We start from the raw sequence: 13,819 nt of genomic DNA, 5'->3' as shown, positions 1-13,819 counted from the left end.
CCTCCAGTATTTATGCTGCAGTAGTTTATGTGTCGGGGGGCTAGGGTCAGTTTGTTATATCTGGAGTACTTCTCCTGTCTTATCCGGTGTCCTGTTGTGATTTAAGTATGCTCTCTCTAATTCTCTCTTTCTCTCTTTCTTTCTTCTCTCGGAGGACCTGAGCCCTAGGACCATGCCTCAGGACTACCTGGCATGATGACTCTTGCTGTCCCAGTCCACCTGGCCGTGCTGCGTGCTCCAGTTCAACTGTTCTGCTGCGGCTATGGAACCCTGACCTGTTCACCGGACGTGCTACCTGTCCAGACCTGCTGTTTTCAACTCGTCTAGAGACAGCAGGACGTAGAGATACTCTTAATGATCGGCTATGAAAAGCCAATTGACATTTACTCCTGAGGTGCTGACTGCTGCACCTCGACAAACTACTGTGATTATTATTATTGACCATGCTGGTCATTTATGAACATTTGAACATCTTGGCCATGTTCTGTTATAATCTCCACCCGGCACACAGAGAGGACTGGCACCCCCATAGCTGGTTCCTCTCTAGGTTTCTTCCTAGGTTTTGACCTTTCTAGGGAGTTTTTCCTAGCCACCGTGCTTCTACACCTGCATTGCTTGCTGTTTGGGGATTTAGGCTGGGTTTCTGTACAGCACTTTGAGATATCAGCTGATGTAAGAAGGGCTATATAAATACATTTGATTTGATTTGASCTAGCTAACTAGCTAGTTAGCTAGGTAGTTGAGGCCTACAGATGGGCTAGCTAACATTAGCTAGCTACTGTTTTTACATACATGCATGCTGCGTGGGTGAAGCTTGGATAAGTAAAAATACTGTGACATTGGCTAATTGTCACTATTTTCATAAATGGAACTGATTAGCTATCTATCCAACATTGTAATTTAGAGGCCCCTTGGAAATTGCGCAGAGCACAGAAAGATTGAAGGAGAGGAGACCAGAAAGACAACATGAGAACAAGAGGATATAAACGCTAATTAAAATAATTATGAATAAATTAACAATTATTGCGATACAGGCATTTGGAATTTCACACTAAAACATATTCTAGTTAATCAAATGTGTTCAACATATCGTACAACCCTAGTGTAGTATAGTATTCTCCACAATACTACAACATTCTATCGTAAGCACTACACATGATCAAGGGACAGTACAGTGTGTAGAATAATATTCTACAGTATACTACAACATTCTATAGTAAACTGTATTATTGTTTAATGTGGGCTCCTCTGTCCATTTATTTTCCTTCAACCAGACCCCTCCTACCCATACACACACAGCCCACTACGGGCAGAAGTGGGCCAAATGGCCTGCTGTCAGAGGAACAGATATATTTATTCATCCTGGAGCACCACATTCTTATGCCATGGCCCCAACACCAGGGATTAGAATGGGTCATCAATAAATAGAATAATCCCCTAACCACCGTTTCAACCCCCCAGCCCCTGCCAACCGCTCATCGCTCTGCTTCATCTCATTGCCCAGCTTCTCACCCTTCTGTTTCACATCCAACTCTACTTATAATGTGTCTAACAACTCCATTTTCTCTCTTTATCCAACTCTCTGTTCTTTTTAATACATATATAATACACATATATATATACCAGTCAAAAGTTTGGACACCTACTCATTCAAGGGTTTTTCTTTATTTTTTTATTACATTGTAGAATAATAGTGAAGACATCAAAACAATGAAATAACAAATATGGAATTATGTWGTATGCAAAAATATGTTAAAAAAATCAAAAATATATATCACATTTGAGATTCTTCAAAGTAGCCACCCTTTGCCTTGATGACAGCTTGCACACGCTTGGCATTCTCTCAACCAGCTTCACTGGRAATGAAAATAACTATGTATTTTTGAAAATAGTTATTTTCATTCCCAGTGAAGCTGGTTGAGGGAATGCCAAGCGTGTGCAAGCTGTCATCAAGGCAAAGGGTGGCTACTTTGAAGAATCTCAAATGTAATATATATTTTTGATTTGTTTAACACATTTTTGCATACTACATAATTCCATATTTCTTATTTCATTGTTTTGATGTCTTCACTATTATTCTACAATGTAATAAAAAAATAAAGAAAAACCCTTGAATGAGTAGGTGTGTCCAAACTTTTGACTGGTACTGTATACACATATATATATATATATTGTGGGTTTAGAGAATAGTTATTACTTATACTCTGTCTTATCTCCCTCTCTATCCCCCTCCAACTATTTTCCTCTCACCCCCACCTCTCTTCAACTCTCTCTCCCTTTCCCTATCTCGTCCTCTCTCTTCTTCTCACTGTGTCTCCCTGTCACCCACTCTCAACCACCCTCTCTCTCTCTTCCAGTGTTCCTCTCCCCTGTAGTCTCTCTCTCTTGCACATACACCATTGTCTTCCGAGTGCATCTGCTGAGAGTTAAATCCTCTTGTGTCCTCTTGTGTCTCAATGTGTTGATGTGCCTGGTATCTGCCGAGGACACAACAGGAAGGACTTGGGCCTGGGCCAGGGCTGGCAAGGCTTCCCACCTCATTTGACTTTAAAGCAGACTTGTTCTCTCTCTGCTGTCTCTCTGGCTGTGGGCTGAATGCAGAGAGAGGGGATKGGCACGCTGCTGGATGGTTATACAATTCATAAAAAATGTATTTTCACACGCAGACAGGATGGCCGCGAGTCAAAAGTGGTTCCCTTTCATGGTGCTGAAGAAGAACTCGAAAGCCACCAAGAGGCGACTCATTGTTTCATTAGCAGTCTGCATTGAGGTTCGTCTGGGACACAGAATAACTGCATTTAAAGTGAAATAAGTGTTGTTTTTTTACAATTTAAAGTAGTCTTAAATTGAGGAGTTTAATTCCAAAACTCTATATATCAATTTTCAGAAATGTTAGTACATTTGCTAATATTGTTGAAAGAACAAAGGCGAACATTTGGTGAACGTAGCGTTTTTGAACAAAACTCCTCAATTATAGAATTTCACCAGTAGGAGTGACCATTCCAATGGTATTATTATCTCCATTTATTGCTGTATTTAATCTGTATCGCTGAAGCATTATAGCGTGACTGAAATGTAAAGGTCATTTCAGATTGAGCYGCCATATGCAGCGTTTACCATGAACGCAGTCTCTGCTAATGCAGGAACATTTCCTTTACATTTCAAACACGCTGTAACGCTGAACTTCCTCGATACGGATTAAATAGAGCCCTTGCTCATTTATCTTGTTTATATACTAATTGAAAAAGTCAATCCTTTTGATATCAAGATTGCGCATAATCTTATATCAAGATTACGCCTCCACACACTCATGCACATACGCAAGATGGCGCCGACAGAAATGGCAACTCTGCTTCTAGCTCCTAAGCAACTTTGCAGTATTTTGCTTTTTTGTGTGTTATTTCTTACATTATTAGCCCAGAATGTTTTTGTGTTATTACATGCAGCCGGAAATAACTTTTGGATATCAGAGTGGCGGTAACTCACCAGTATTACGACCAGGAATACGATTTTTCCAAATTGGGTCCTTTGTTCGTACCCCCCAGGGCAATTGAATTTATCCCAGAGGCTGCTCCAAGACGCTGCCGGCCGAAAAGAGGCATTCGGGATGGACTTCTAGTCCGACTCAGGAGGCGGACACACCATACACCAATGCCGAGTATATTACTCGCTAATGTTCTGTCTCTGGACGAGACAAGCTCAGGGTGAGGTTCTCCTTCCAGAGAGACATCAGGGACTGTAATACTCTGTTTCACGGAATCATGGCTCTCTCCAGATATACAGTACAGTGCCTTGCAAAAGTATTCATCCCCCTTGGCGTTTTTCCTATTTTGTTGCATTATAACCTGTMATTTAAATTKATTTTTATTTATTTTTATTTTTATTTGGATTTCATGTAATGGACATACACAAAATAGTCCAAATTGGTGAAGTGAAATGAAAAAAATAACTTGTTTCAAAAAAGTACATAAAAACAAAAAATGGAAAAGTGGTGCGTGCATATGTATTCACCCCTTTTGCTATGAAGCCCCTAAATAAGATCTGGTGCAACAAATTACCTTCAGAAGTCACATAATTTGTTAAATAAAGTTCACCTATGTGCAATCTAAGTGTCACATGATCTGTCACATGATCTCAGTATATATATACACCTGTTCTGAAAGGCCACAGAGTCTGCAACACCACTAAGCAAGGGGCACCACCAAGCAAGTGGCACCATGAAGACCAAKGAGCTCTCCAAATAGGTCAGCAGAGGTGTGGACTCGAGTCACATGACTTGGACTCGAGTCACAAATATGATGACTTGCAACTCGACTTTGACTTTAACACTAATGACTCGTGACTTAAATTGGACTTGAGCCCTTTGGACCGAACTGACTTGATACCTTCCCCAAGACCAAGTATTAAAAATGATGCTATTAAAAAAGTGTGCAGCGCATCAACTCTTCATTTAACGGATTACAGTTTGAATCAGGACAGCAGCCAATCAAATTGTGCCAGCTTAGAAAAAGTTGCGCGTGTCAATGCAGAGGAATGTCGGTGGGTGAATTTAGTCGGAGCCCTCGGAAAGATGATACCCAAAATTATTATTTTCAGATATGAAGACTACGCTGTAGTCAACAAACGGATTGCAACTTGCAAAACATGCGGGAAGAAAATTAGACGGAGGCGCAACAACTTCCAACTTGGTTCGACATTTGAAGCTGCACAAATTTGAGGAAAACGCTACTGAACCTCTGTCAACACATTGACTGTACTATTCAATTAGGAAAAACACCACCTTTTCAAGATGCCTACAAGGCCCTCCCCCACCCTCCCTTTGGCAAATCAGATCACGACCCCATTTTGTCCTCCCTTCCTATAGGCAGAAACTCAAAACAGGAAGTACCTGTGCTAAGGACTATTCAAAGATGGTCTGACCAATCGGAATCCATGCTTCAATATTGTTTTGATCACGCGGACTGGGATATGTTCTGGTAGCCTTTGAGAATAACATTGACGTTTACAAGGACATGGTGAAGGAAGTGTATAGGGGATGTTGTTCCAACGGTGACTATTAAAACCTTCCCAAACCATAAACTGTGGATAGATGGCAGCATTGGGGCAAACCTGAAAGCGCAAACCACCGCATTTAACTGCCCCCCCTGTGCAACTGTGTACTGGGCTTCCTGACGGGCCGCACCCAGGTGGTGAAGGTAGAAAACAACACCTCCACTTTGCTGATCCTCAACACAGGGGCCCCACATGACTGCGTGCTCACCCCCTTCCTGTACTCCCTGTCCAGCCATGACTGCATGGCCACAGATGCCTCCAACTCAATCATCAAGTTTGCAGACGACACAACAGTAGTTGTCCTGATTACCAACAATGACGAGACAGCCTACAGGGAGGAGGTGAGGGCCCTGGCAGAGTGTTGCCAGGAAAATAACATCTCCTTCAACATCAACAAAACTAAGGAGCTGATTGTGAACTTCAGGAAACAGCAGAGGGAGCATGCCCCTATCCACATCGACGGGACCGCAGTGGAAAAAGTGGAAAGCTTCCTCGGCGTACACATCACTGACAATCTGAAATGGTCCACCCACACAGACAGTGTGGTGAAGAAGGCGCAACAGCACCTCTTCAAMCTCAGGAGGCTGAAGAAATTTGGCTTGGCCCCTAAGAACCTCAGAAACTTTTACAGATGCACAATTGAAAGCATCCTGTTGGGCTGTATCACCGTCTGGAATGGCAACTGCACAGCCCGCAACAGCAGGGCTCCGCAGAGGGTGGTATGGTCAGCCCAACGCATCACCGGGGGCAAAYTACCTGCCGTYCAGGACACCTACAGCACCAGATGTCACAGGAAGGCCAAAAAWATCATCAAGGACAACAACCACCCAAGCCACTGCCTGTTCACCCCGTTACCACCCAGAAGGCGAGGTCAGTATAGGTGCATCAAAGCTGGGACCGAGGGACTGAAAAACAGCTTCTATCTCAAGGCCATCAGACTGTTAAATAGCYGTCACCACCCGGCTACTCAACCCTGCACCTTAGTGGCTGCCCTATACACATAGACAAGGAATCACTGGCCACTTTAATAATGGATCAGTAGTCACTTTAATCATGTTTACATATTGCTTTACTCATCTCATGTGTATATACTGTACTCTATTCTACAGTTTTTTAGTCAATGCCACTCCGACATTGCTCGTCCTAATATTTATATATTTAATTATTTTACTTTTAGATTTGTGTATTGTCGTGAATTGTTAGATGCTACTGCACTGTTGGAGCTAGGAACACAAGCAGTTCGCTACACCCAGCAATAACTACGATGTTCATGTAACCAATAAMATTTGATTTGATTTGACCTCYTTGATGTTAAGATAACAKATTTAGGAAAACAGACTCCMTGCATTGCCTTCATGCGCTCCCTACAACCCCCCACATTGGGCCAATCACGAGTTTAATTTGTGTCTACCTAACTCCCGAGCGGCGCAGCGGTCTAATGCACTGCTTCTCGGTGCTAGAGGCATCACTACAGACCCTAGCTTGATTCCAGGCTGTATCTCAACCGGCCGCAATTGGGAGTCCCATCGTGCAGCGCACAATTGGCCCAGCGTTGTCCGGGTTTGGCCGGGGTAAACCGTCATTGTAAATMAAATAAAAATCTTAACTTTCTTGCCTAGTTAAATAACAAWAMAAAAAAAAGCGATCCATCTTTGATTGGCTTGWGCCGTTCAAGGTTTCTCCTCGTTAGCTACCATTAGCCTGAGGTCCAGGCATCCTCTCTTCAAGTTGCTAATGATAATTACAGAGGAGTGGCTGTCAATGCCAGCCTTGCAGATGAACGCTCTTAAAATGGAGGCCACTGAGTCACTCCACTCAGAGTTAGGCTGTGTGGKGGGGGTTCCGGAGGGGGGTATGTTTTTCCGTATTAGTGGACAATGACCTATGAAGGCCTTGCTTTTTTGACTCTACAATGCAAATGTAGATAATTATAGGTCAGAGGTCGTATGGTATACCTCTTACACCTTCTCTCAGTCAATGTCACTATTCTGCTGTTGGTGCTGACTGGAGACATCAAGTCCATGCAAGTTGACACCTGGCTGGCAACAAGACATATATCCCATTCCCTAAATCAGTGTTTCCCAACCCTGGCCCTCCAGTACCCCAAACAGTACACATTTTTTGTTATAGCCCTGGACAAACACACCTCATTCAGCTCATTGAGGGTTTGATAATTAGTTGACAAGTTGAATCAGGTGTGCTTGTCCATGGTTACAAAATAAATGTGTAATGTTGTGGGTACTCGAGGACCAGGGTCGGGAAACACTGCCCTAAATCACTCTTTGGTCAATACATTGTGCTTTTGAAGATACGTTTTAAATGGTCACTTCGATCTAGCTTTATGGCCTAGTCCACAGAGATTCCCTATTTCATTCAATGGGAAAGACAGACCCTCTTGCCAAGCCTTTTAAATATGCACATATGTCTTCCTGAGAACAGCCATGTTCTCTCTCTCTCTCAATTCAATTTAAGGGCTTCATTAGCATGGGAAACATACTGTATGTTTACATTGCCAATGCAAGTGAAATAGATAATAAACAAAAGTGACATAGACGATATAAAATTAACAGGAAACATTACACTCACAAAAGTTCCAAAAGAATAAAAACGTTTCAAATGTCATAGTATGTCTATGGGGAGGCAGGTAGCCTAGAGGTTAGAGCGTTGGACTAGTAACCGGAAGGTTGCAAGATCAAATCCCMGAGTGGAAAATTTCAAGATCTGTCCCTGAACAAGGGACTGTTCCTAGGCGGTCATTGAAAATAAGAATTTGTTCTTAACTGACTTGCCTAGTTAAAAAATATATATAAATGCAAATCCAGGGTGGAGTGGTGGGCCAGGTAGACATTAGGTTTTGAGGCACAGTCTCGTGAAATGCTTGCATTTACCTGCTGTATGGTGGCAGGGTGCATTTGTGCGTTGGGGAAAGTGGGAGAGTCTTTTTCAATCACTCCCTTGAGTGTTGTGGTCACCCTTTCCTGCCGGTCCCTCAGGTCATTTGTGCCCGTGTGAATTATTATGTGGCTGGGGGACTCAAGTCCAGCTCCAGGGCATGCCTAGTGTTTGGGCACCAGAGTTTAACCACTTTGTGGAAAAAGTTTTTCCTCTTTAATCTATTTGCCATTTGAGTCAAGGAGGAGCACARTCTCTGGATTTTGTGTGTCCTCAGTGGATGTGTGGGGGTTGTCAAGAGAGTTATCAGGGGAACTGAGAGGGGGCTGTTAGGAGGGTGTGGGGTCTGTTGGGTTGGTGGGTCCTGTGTTGTATGTCCCATTGTGGTGTTGAGGTTGTGGTCCAGGTCTGAGGTGGGCTGTTCTGCTCTCTGTCACACCTCTCTCTCTCTCTCTCTCTCTCTCTTTCACACTCTCTCTCAATTCAATTTCAATTTAAGGAGCTTTATTGGCATGGGAAACATATGTTTACATTGCCAAAGCAAGTGAAATAGATACTAAACAAAAGTGAAATGAACAATAAAAACATAACAGTAAATATTACACTTACAAAAGTTCCAAAAGAATAAAGACATGTCAAATCTCATTGTCTATATTCAGTGTTGAAATGATGTGCAAAATAGTTAAGAACATAAATATAGGTTGCTATTGGTGTTTGTTTCTTCACTGGTTGCCCCTTTCTTGTGGCAACAGGTCACAAATCTTGCTCCTGTGAATGCACACTGTGGCACTTCACCGAATAGATATGGGAATTTATAGAAATTCTCTTATATGGTCATACATTTGGCAGGAGGTTAGGAAGTGCAGCTTAGTATTCTGTCACGCCCTGATCTGTTTCACCTGTCTTTGTGATTGTCTCCACCCACCTCCAGGTGTCACCTGTTTTCYCCTTAGTCCCTGGGTACTTATTCCTGTGTTCCCTGTTTTTCTGTTGCCAGTTCGTCTTGTCTACCCAACCAGCATGGTTTTTCCGTGATCTTGCTTTTTCCTTATCTCTGTTTTGCTAGTCCTCCCGGTTTTGACCCTTGCCTGCCTTGACTCTGAACCCGCCTGCCTGACCATACTGCCTGCCCTGACCTCGAGCCTGCCTGCCACTCTGTACCTCCTGGACTCTGACCTAGTTTATGATATTTTGCTTGTCCACGACCATTCTCTTGCCTGCCCCTTGGGTTATAATAMACCTCAGAGACTTGAACCATCTGCCTCCCGTGTCTGCATCTGGGTCTCGCCCTGTGTCCTTTATATTTCCACCCCATTTTGTGGGCAGTGTGCACATAGCCTGTCTTCTCTTTAGAGCCAGGTCTGCATTCTGTGGCCTTTCTCAATAGCAAGGCTATGCTCACTGAGTCCGTACATAGTCAAAGATTTCCTTCATTTTGGGTCAGTCACAGTGGTCAGGTATTCTGTCAATGTGTAATCTCTGTTAGGGTCAAATAGCATTCTAGTTTCTTTGTAAAATATTTTCAATGTGTCAAGTAATTATCTTTTTGTTTTCTCATGATTTGTTTGGGCCTAATAGTGTTGTTGTCCTGGGGCTCTGTGGTTTCTGTTTGTGTTTGTGAACTGAGCCCCAGGACCAGCTTGCTTAGGGGGCTCTTCTCCAGGTTTATTTCTCTGTAGGTGACAGCTTTGTTATGGAAGGCTTGGCAATTGCTTCCTTTTAGGTGGTTGTAGAATTTAATGTCTCTTTTCTGGATATTGATATTTAGCGGGTTTTAGCTGCATTCCTGTCTCMCCCCCCGGCCCTGTGGAAAGAAATGTGTTTTTTGCCAATTTTAACCATTGTTGTTTGTGTACATGGATTTAATAATGTTGTTTGATTTTCCCCTAACACCGTTTTCCATCAATTTGTATCGCAGGCCCTCTTGCCAAATTGAGTCGAAAGCTTTTTTGAAATCAACAAAGCATGAGAAGACTTTGCCTTTGTTTTACATTTACATTTACATTTAAGTCATTTAGCAGACGCTCTTATCCAGAGCGACTTACAAATTGGTGCATTCACCTTATGATATCCAGTGGAACAACCACTTTACAATAGTGCATCTAACTCATTTAAGGGGGAGGGGGGGGGTTAGGAGGATTACTTTATCCTATCCTAGGTATTCCTTAAAGAGGTGGGGTTTCAGGTGTCTCCGGAAGGTGGTGATTGACTCCGCTGACCTGGCGTCGTGAGGGAGTTCTGTTCCACCATTGGGGTGCCAGAGCAGCGAACAGTTTTGACTGGCTGAGCGGAACTGTACTTCCTCAGAGGTAGGGAGGCGAGCAGGCCAGAGGTGGATGAACGCAGTGCCCTTGTTTGGGTGTAGGGCCTGATCAGAGCCTGAAGGTACGGAGGTGCCGTTCCCTCACAGCTCCGTAGGCAAGCACCATGGTCTTGTAGCGGATGCGAGCTTCAACTGGAAGCCAGTGGAGAGAGCGGAGGAGCGGGGTGACGTGGAGAGAACTTGGGAAGGTTGAACACCAGACGGGCTGCGGCATTCTGGATGAGTTGTAGGGGTTTAATGGCACAGGCAGGGAGCCCAGCCAACAGCGAGTTGCAGTAATCCAGACGGGAGATGACAAGTGCCTGGATTAGGACCTGCGCCGCTTCCTGTGTGAGGCAGGGTCGTACTCTGCGAATGTTTGTAGAGCATGAACTACAGGAACGGGTCACCGCCTTGATGTGAGTTGAGAACGAACAGGGTGTTGTCCAGGATACGCCAAGGTTCTTAGCGCTCTGGGAGGAGGACACAATGGAGTTGTCAACCGTGATGGCGAGATCATGGAACGGGCAGTCCTTCCCGGGAGGAAGAGCAGCTCCGTCTTGCCGAGGTTCAGCTTGAGGTGGTGATCCGTCATCCACACTGATATGTCTGCAGACATGCAGAGATGCGATTCGCCACCTGGTTATCAGAGGGGGGAAGGAGAAGATTAATTGTGTGTCAACTGCATAGCAATGATAGGAGAGGCCATGTGAGATATGACAGAGCCAGTGACTTGGTGTATAGCGGAATAGGAGAGGGCCTAGAACAGAGCCCTGGGGGACACCAGTGGTGAGAGCACGTGGTGCGGAGACAGATTCTCGCCACGCCACCTGGTAGGAGCGACCTGTCAGGTAGCGACCAATCCAAGCGTGGGCCGCGCCGGAGATGCCCAACTCGGAGAGGGGAGAGGAGGATCTGATGGTTCACAGTATCAAAGCAGCCGATAGGTTAGAAGGATGAGAGCAGAGGAGAGAGAGTTAGCTTTAGCAGTGCGGAGCGCCTCCGTGACACAGAGAGAGCAGTCTCAGTTGAATGACTAGTCTTGAAACTGACTGATTTGGATCAAGAAGGTCATTCTGAGAGAGATAGCAGGAGAGCTGGCCAAGGACGGCACGTTCAAGAGTTTTGGAGAGAAAAGAAAGAAGGGATACTGGTCTGTAGTTGTTGACATCGGAGGGATCGAGTGTAGGTTTTTTTCAGAAGGGGTGCACTCTCGCTCTCTTGAAGACGGAAGGGACGTAGCCAGCGGTCAGGGATGAGTTGATGAGCGAGGTGAGGTAAGGGAGAAGGTCTCCGGAAATGGTCTGGAGAAGAGAGGGGATAGGGTCAAGCGGGCAGGTTGTTGGGCGGCGGCCGTCAACAAGACGCGAGATTTCATCTGGAGAGAGAGGGGAGAAAGAGCGTAAGCAAGGGTTAGCGGCAGTGGTGAAGCAGAACCAGCGGTGTCGTTTGACTTAGCAAACGAGGATCGGATGTCGTCGACCTTCTTTTCAAAATGGTTGACGAAGTCATCCGCAGAGAGGGAGGAGGGGGGAGGAGGGGGAGGAGGATTCAGGAGGGAGGAGAAGGTGGCAAAGAGCTTCCTAGGGTTAGAGGCAGATGCTTGGAATTTAGAGTGGTAGAAAGTGGCTTTAGCAGCAGAGACAGAAGAGGAGAAAGTAGAGAGGAGGGAGTGAAAGGATGCCAGGTCCGCAGGGAGGCGAGTTTTCCTCCATTTCCGCTCGGCTGCCCGGAGCCCTGTTCTGGTTTGTTTGTTTGTAAATTAGGGTGTGCATGGTGAATACATGGTCTGTCGTACGGTAATTTGGTAAAAAGTTAATTTGACATTTCCTCAGTACATTGTTTTCGCTGAGGAAATGTACGAGTCTGCTGTTAATGATAATGCAAAGGATTTTCCCAAGGTTGCTGTTGACGCATGTCCCATGGTAGTTATCGGGGTCAAATTTGTCTCCACTTTTGTGGATTGGGGGGGGATCAGTCCTTGGTTCCAAATATTGGGGAATATGTCAGAGCTGAGAATTATRTTTTATAATTTCATTTAGAGAGTTTGTTTTTTGTCCTGTAGTTCATTCAATGTAATTGAAGAATCTAGTGGATTCTGGTAGTCTTTAATAGTTGATTCTAAGATTTGTATTTGATCATGTATATGTTTTTGCTGTTTGTTCTTTGTTATAGAGCCAACAATATTGGATAAGTGGTTTATCCATACATCTCAGTTTTGGATAGATTTTGTGTTGTYTGTTTAGAGTATTACAATTTTCCCTGAAGTGGTTAGATTCTTCAATTACGTTGAGCTGATTTCTAAAGTGCTGTTCCTTATTTTTCCATAGTGTATTTCTGTATTGTTTTAGTGATTCACCATAGTGAAGAGGTAGGCTCAGGTTTTCTGGGTATCAATGTTTTTGGTTAGATAGGTTTCTCAATTTCTTTCTTAGGTATTTGCATTCTTCATCAAACTATTCATCATTCTTGTAAATTTTCTTAGGTTGTCTGCTTGTATTTTTTAGATTTGATAGGGAAGYTGAGAGGTCAAATATACTGTTYAGGATTTTTACTGCCAAGTTTACACCTTCACTATTACAGTGAAACATTTCGTCTAGGAACTTGTCTAGAAGGGATTGAAATTGTTGTTGCCTAATTGTTTTTTGGTAGATTTCCACACTATTTTCCTTCCATCTACAGCATTTCTTAATATTATTCATTTTCTTTGGCTTTGATGCTTCTTGATTTAGCAACGCTCTGTACTACTACCAAGAGATGAGCTGCACGTGTACCTACCATAGGAGTCCCCTCGGAGCCTACCATTGACTATGTACATACCCAGCGTCTGACAGAGCTTCAGGAGTTTTTGTTGGTTATGTTGACGTAGTTGTGTCTAGGGGGGCAAATGGGGGAGGGAATGCTGTCACCTCCTGGTAGGTGTTTGTCCCCCTGTATGCTGAGGGTGTCGGGTTCTTGTCCAGTTTTGGCATTTAGGTCGCCACAGACTAGTACATGTCCCTGGGCCTGGAAATTGTTGATCTCCCCCTCTGGGATGGAGAAGCCGTCAACGTTAAAGTATGGAGATTCTATTGGGGGAATATAGGAAGCACACATGAGGACATTCTTCTCTGTTGAGATAATTTCCTCGTTAATTTCTAGCCAGATGTACAATGTTCCTGTTTTGATACATTTAATAGAGTTGGTTTGGTCTGCTCTATATCACATTAGCATACCCCCTGAGTCTCTTCCCTGTTTCACACCTGGTAGTTTGGTGGATTGGACTACCAGCTCCCTGTAACCTAGAGGGCAACCAGTGGGTCTGTATCCTTTGTACCATGTTTCTTGTAGGATGACAATGTCTGTATTTCCAAAGTCTGGGTTCCTGCTCTGTAGGCCAAAGGCAGAGGACTTGTATATTCCAGGATGAGATAGTAAAAGCTTTGTATTCCATAGTGTCTAGTGTAGTTTTTGTGTGGTTTAGGCCCCGACCATTAAAGTAGGTCTCTCTCAGTATATCTCCATCTTCTCCCTATGTTTCTAAAACCCCCAGGACACTCTGAGATCATTGTGTMATTTCTGTGTGAGTGTAGT

Source organism: Salvelinus sp. IW2-2015, linkage group LG22 (assembly GCF_002910315.2).
Source record: "Salvelinus sp. IW2-2015 linkage group LG22, ASM291031v2, whole genome shotgun sequence".
Lineage (NCBI taxonomy): Eukaryota > Metazoa > Chordata > Actinopteri > Salmoniformes > Salmonidae > Salvelinus > Salvelinus sp. IW2-2015.
Note: the sequence above shows the minus strand (reverse complement) of the source record.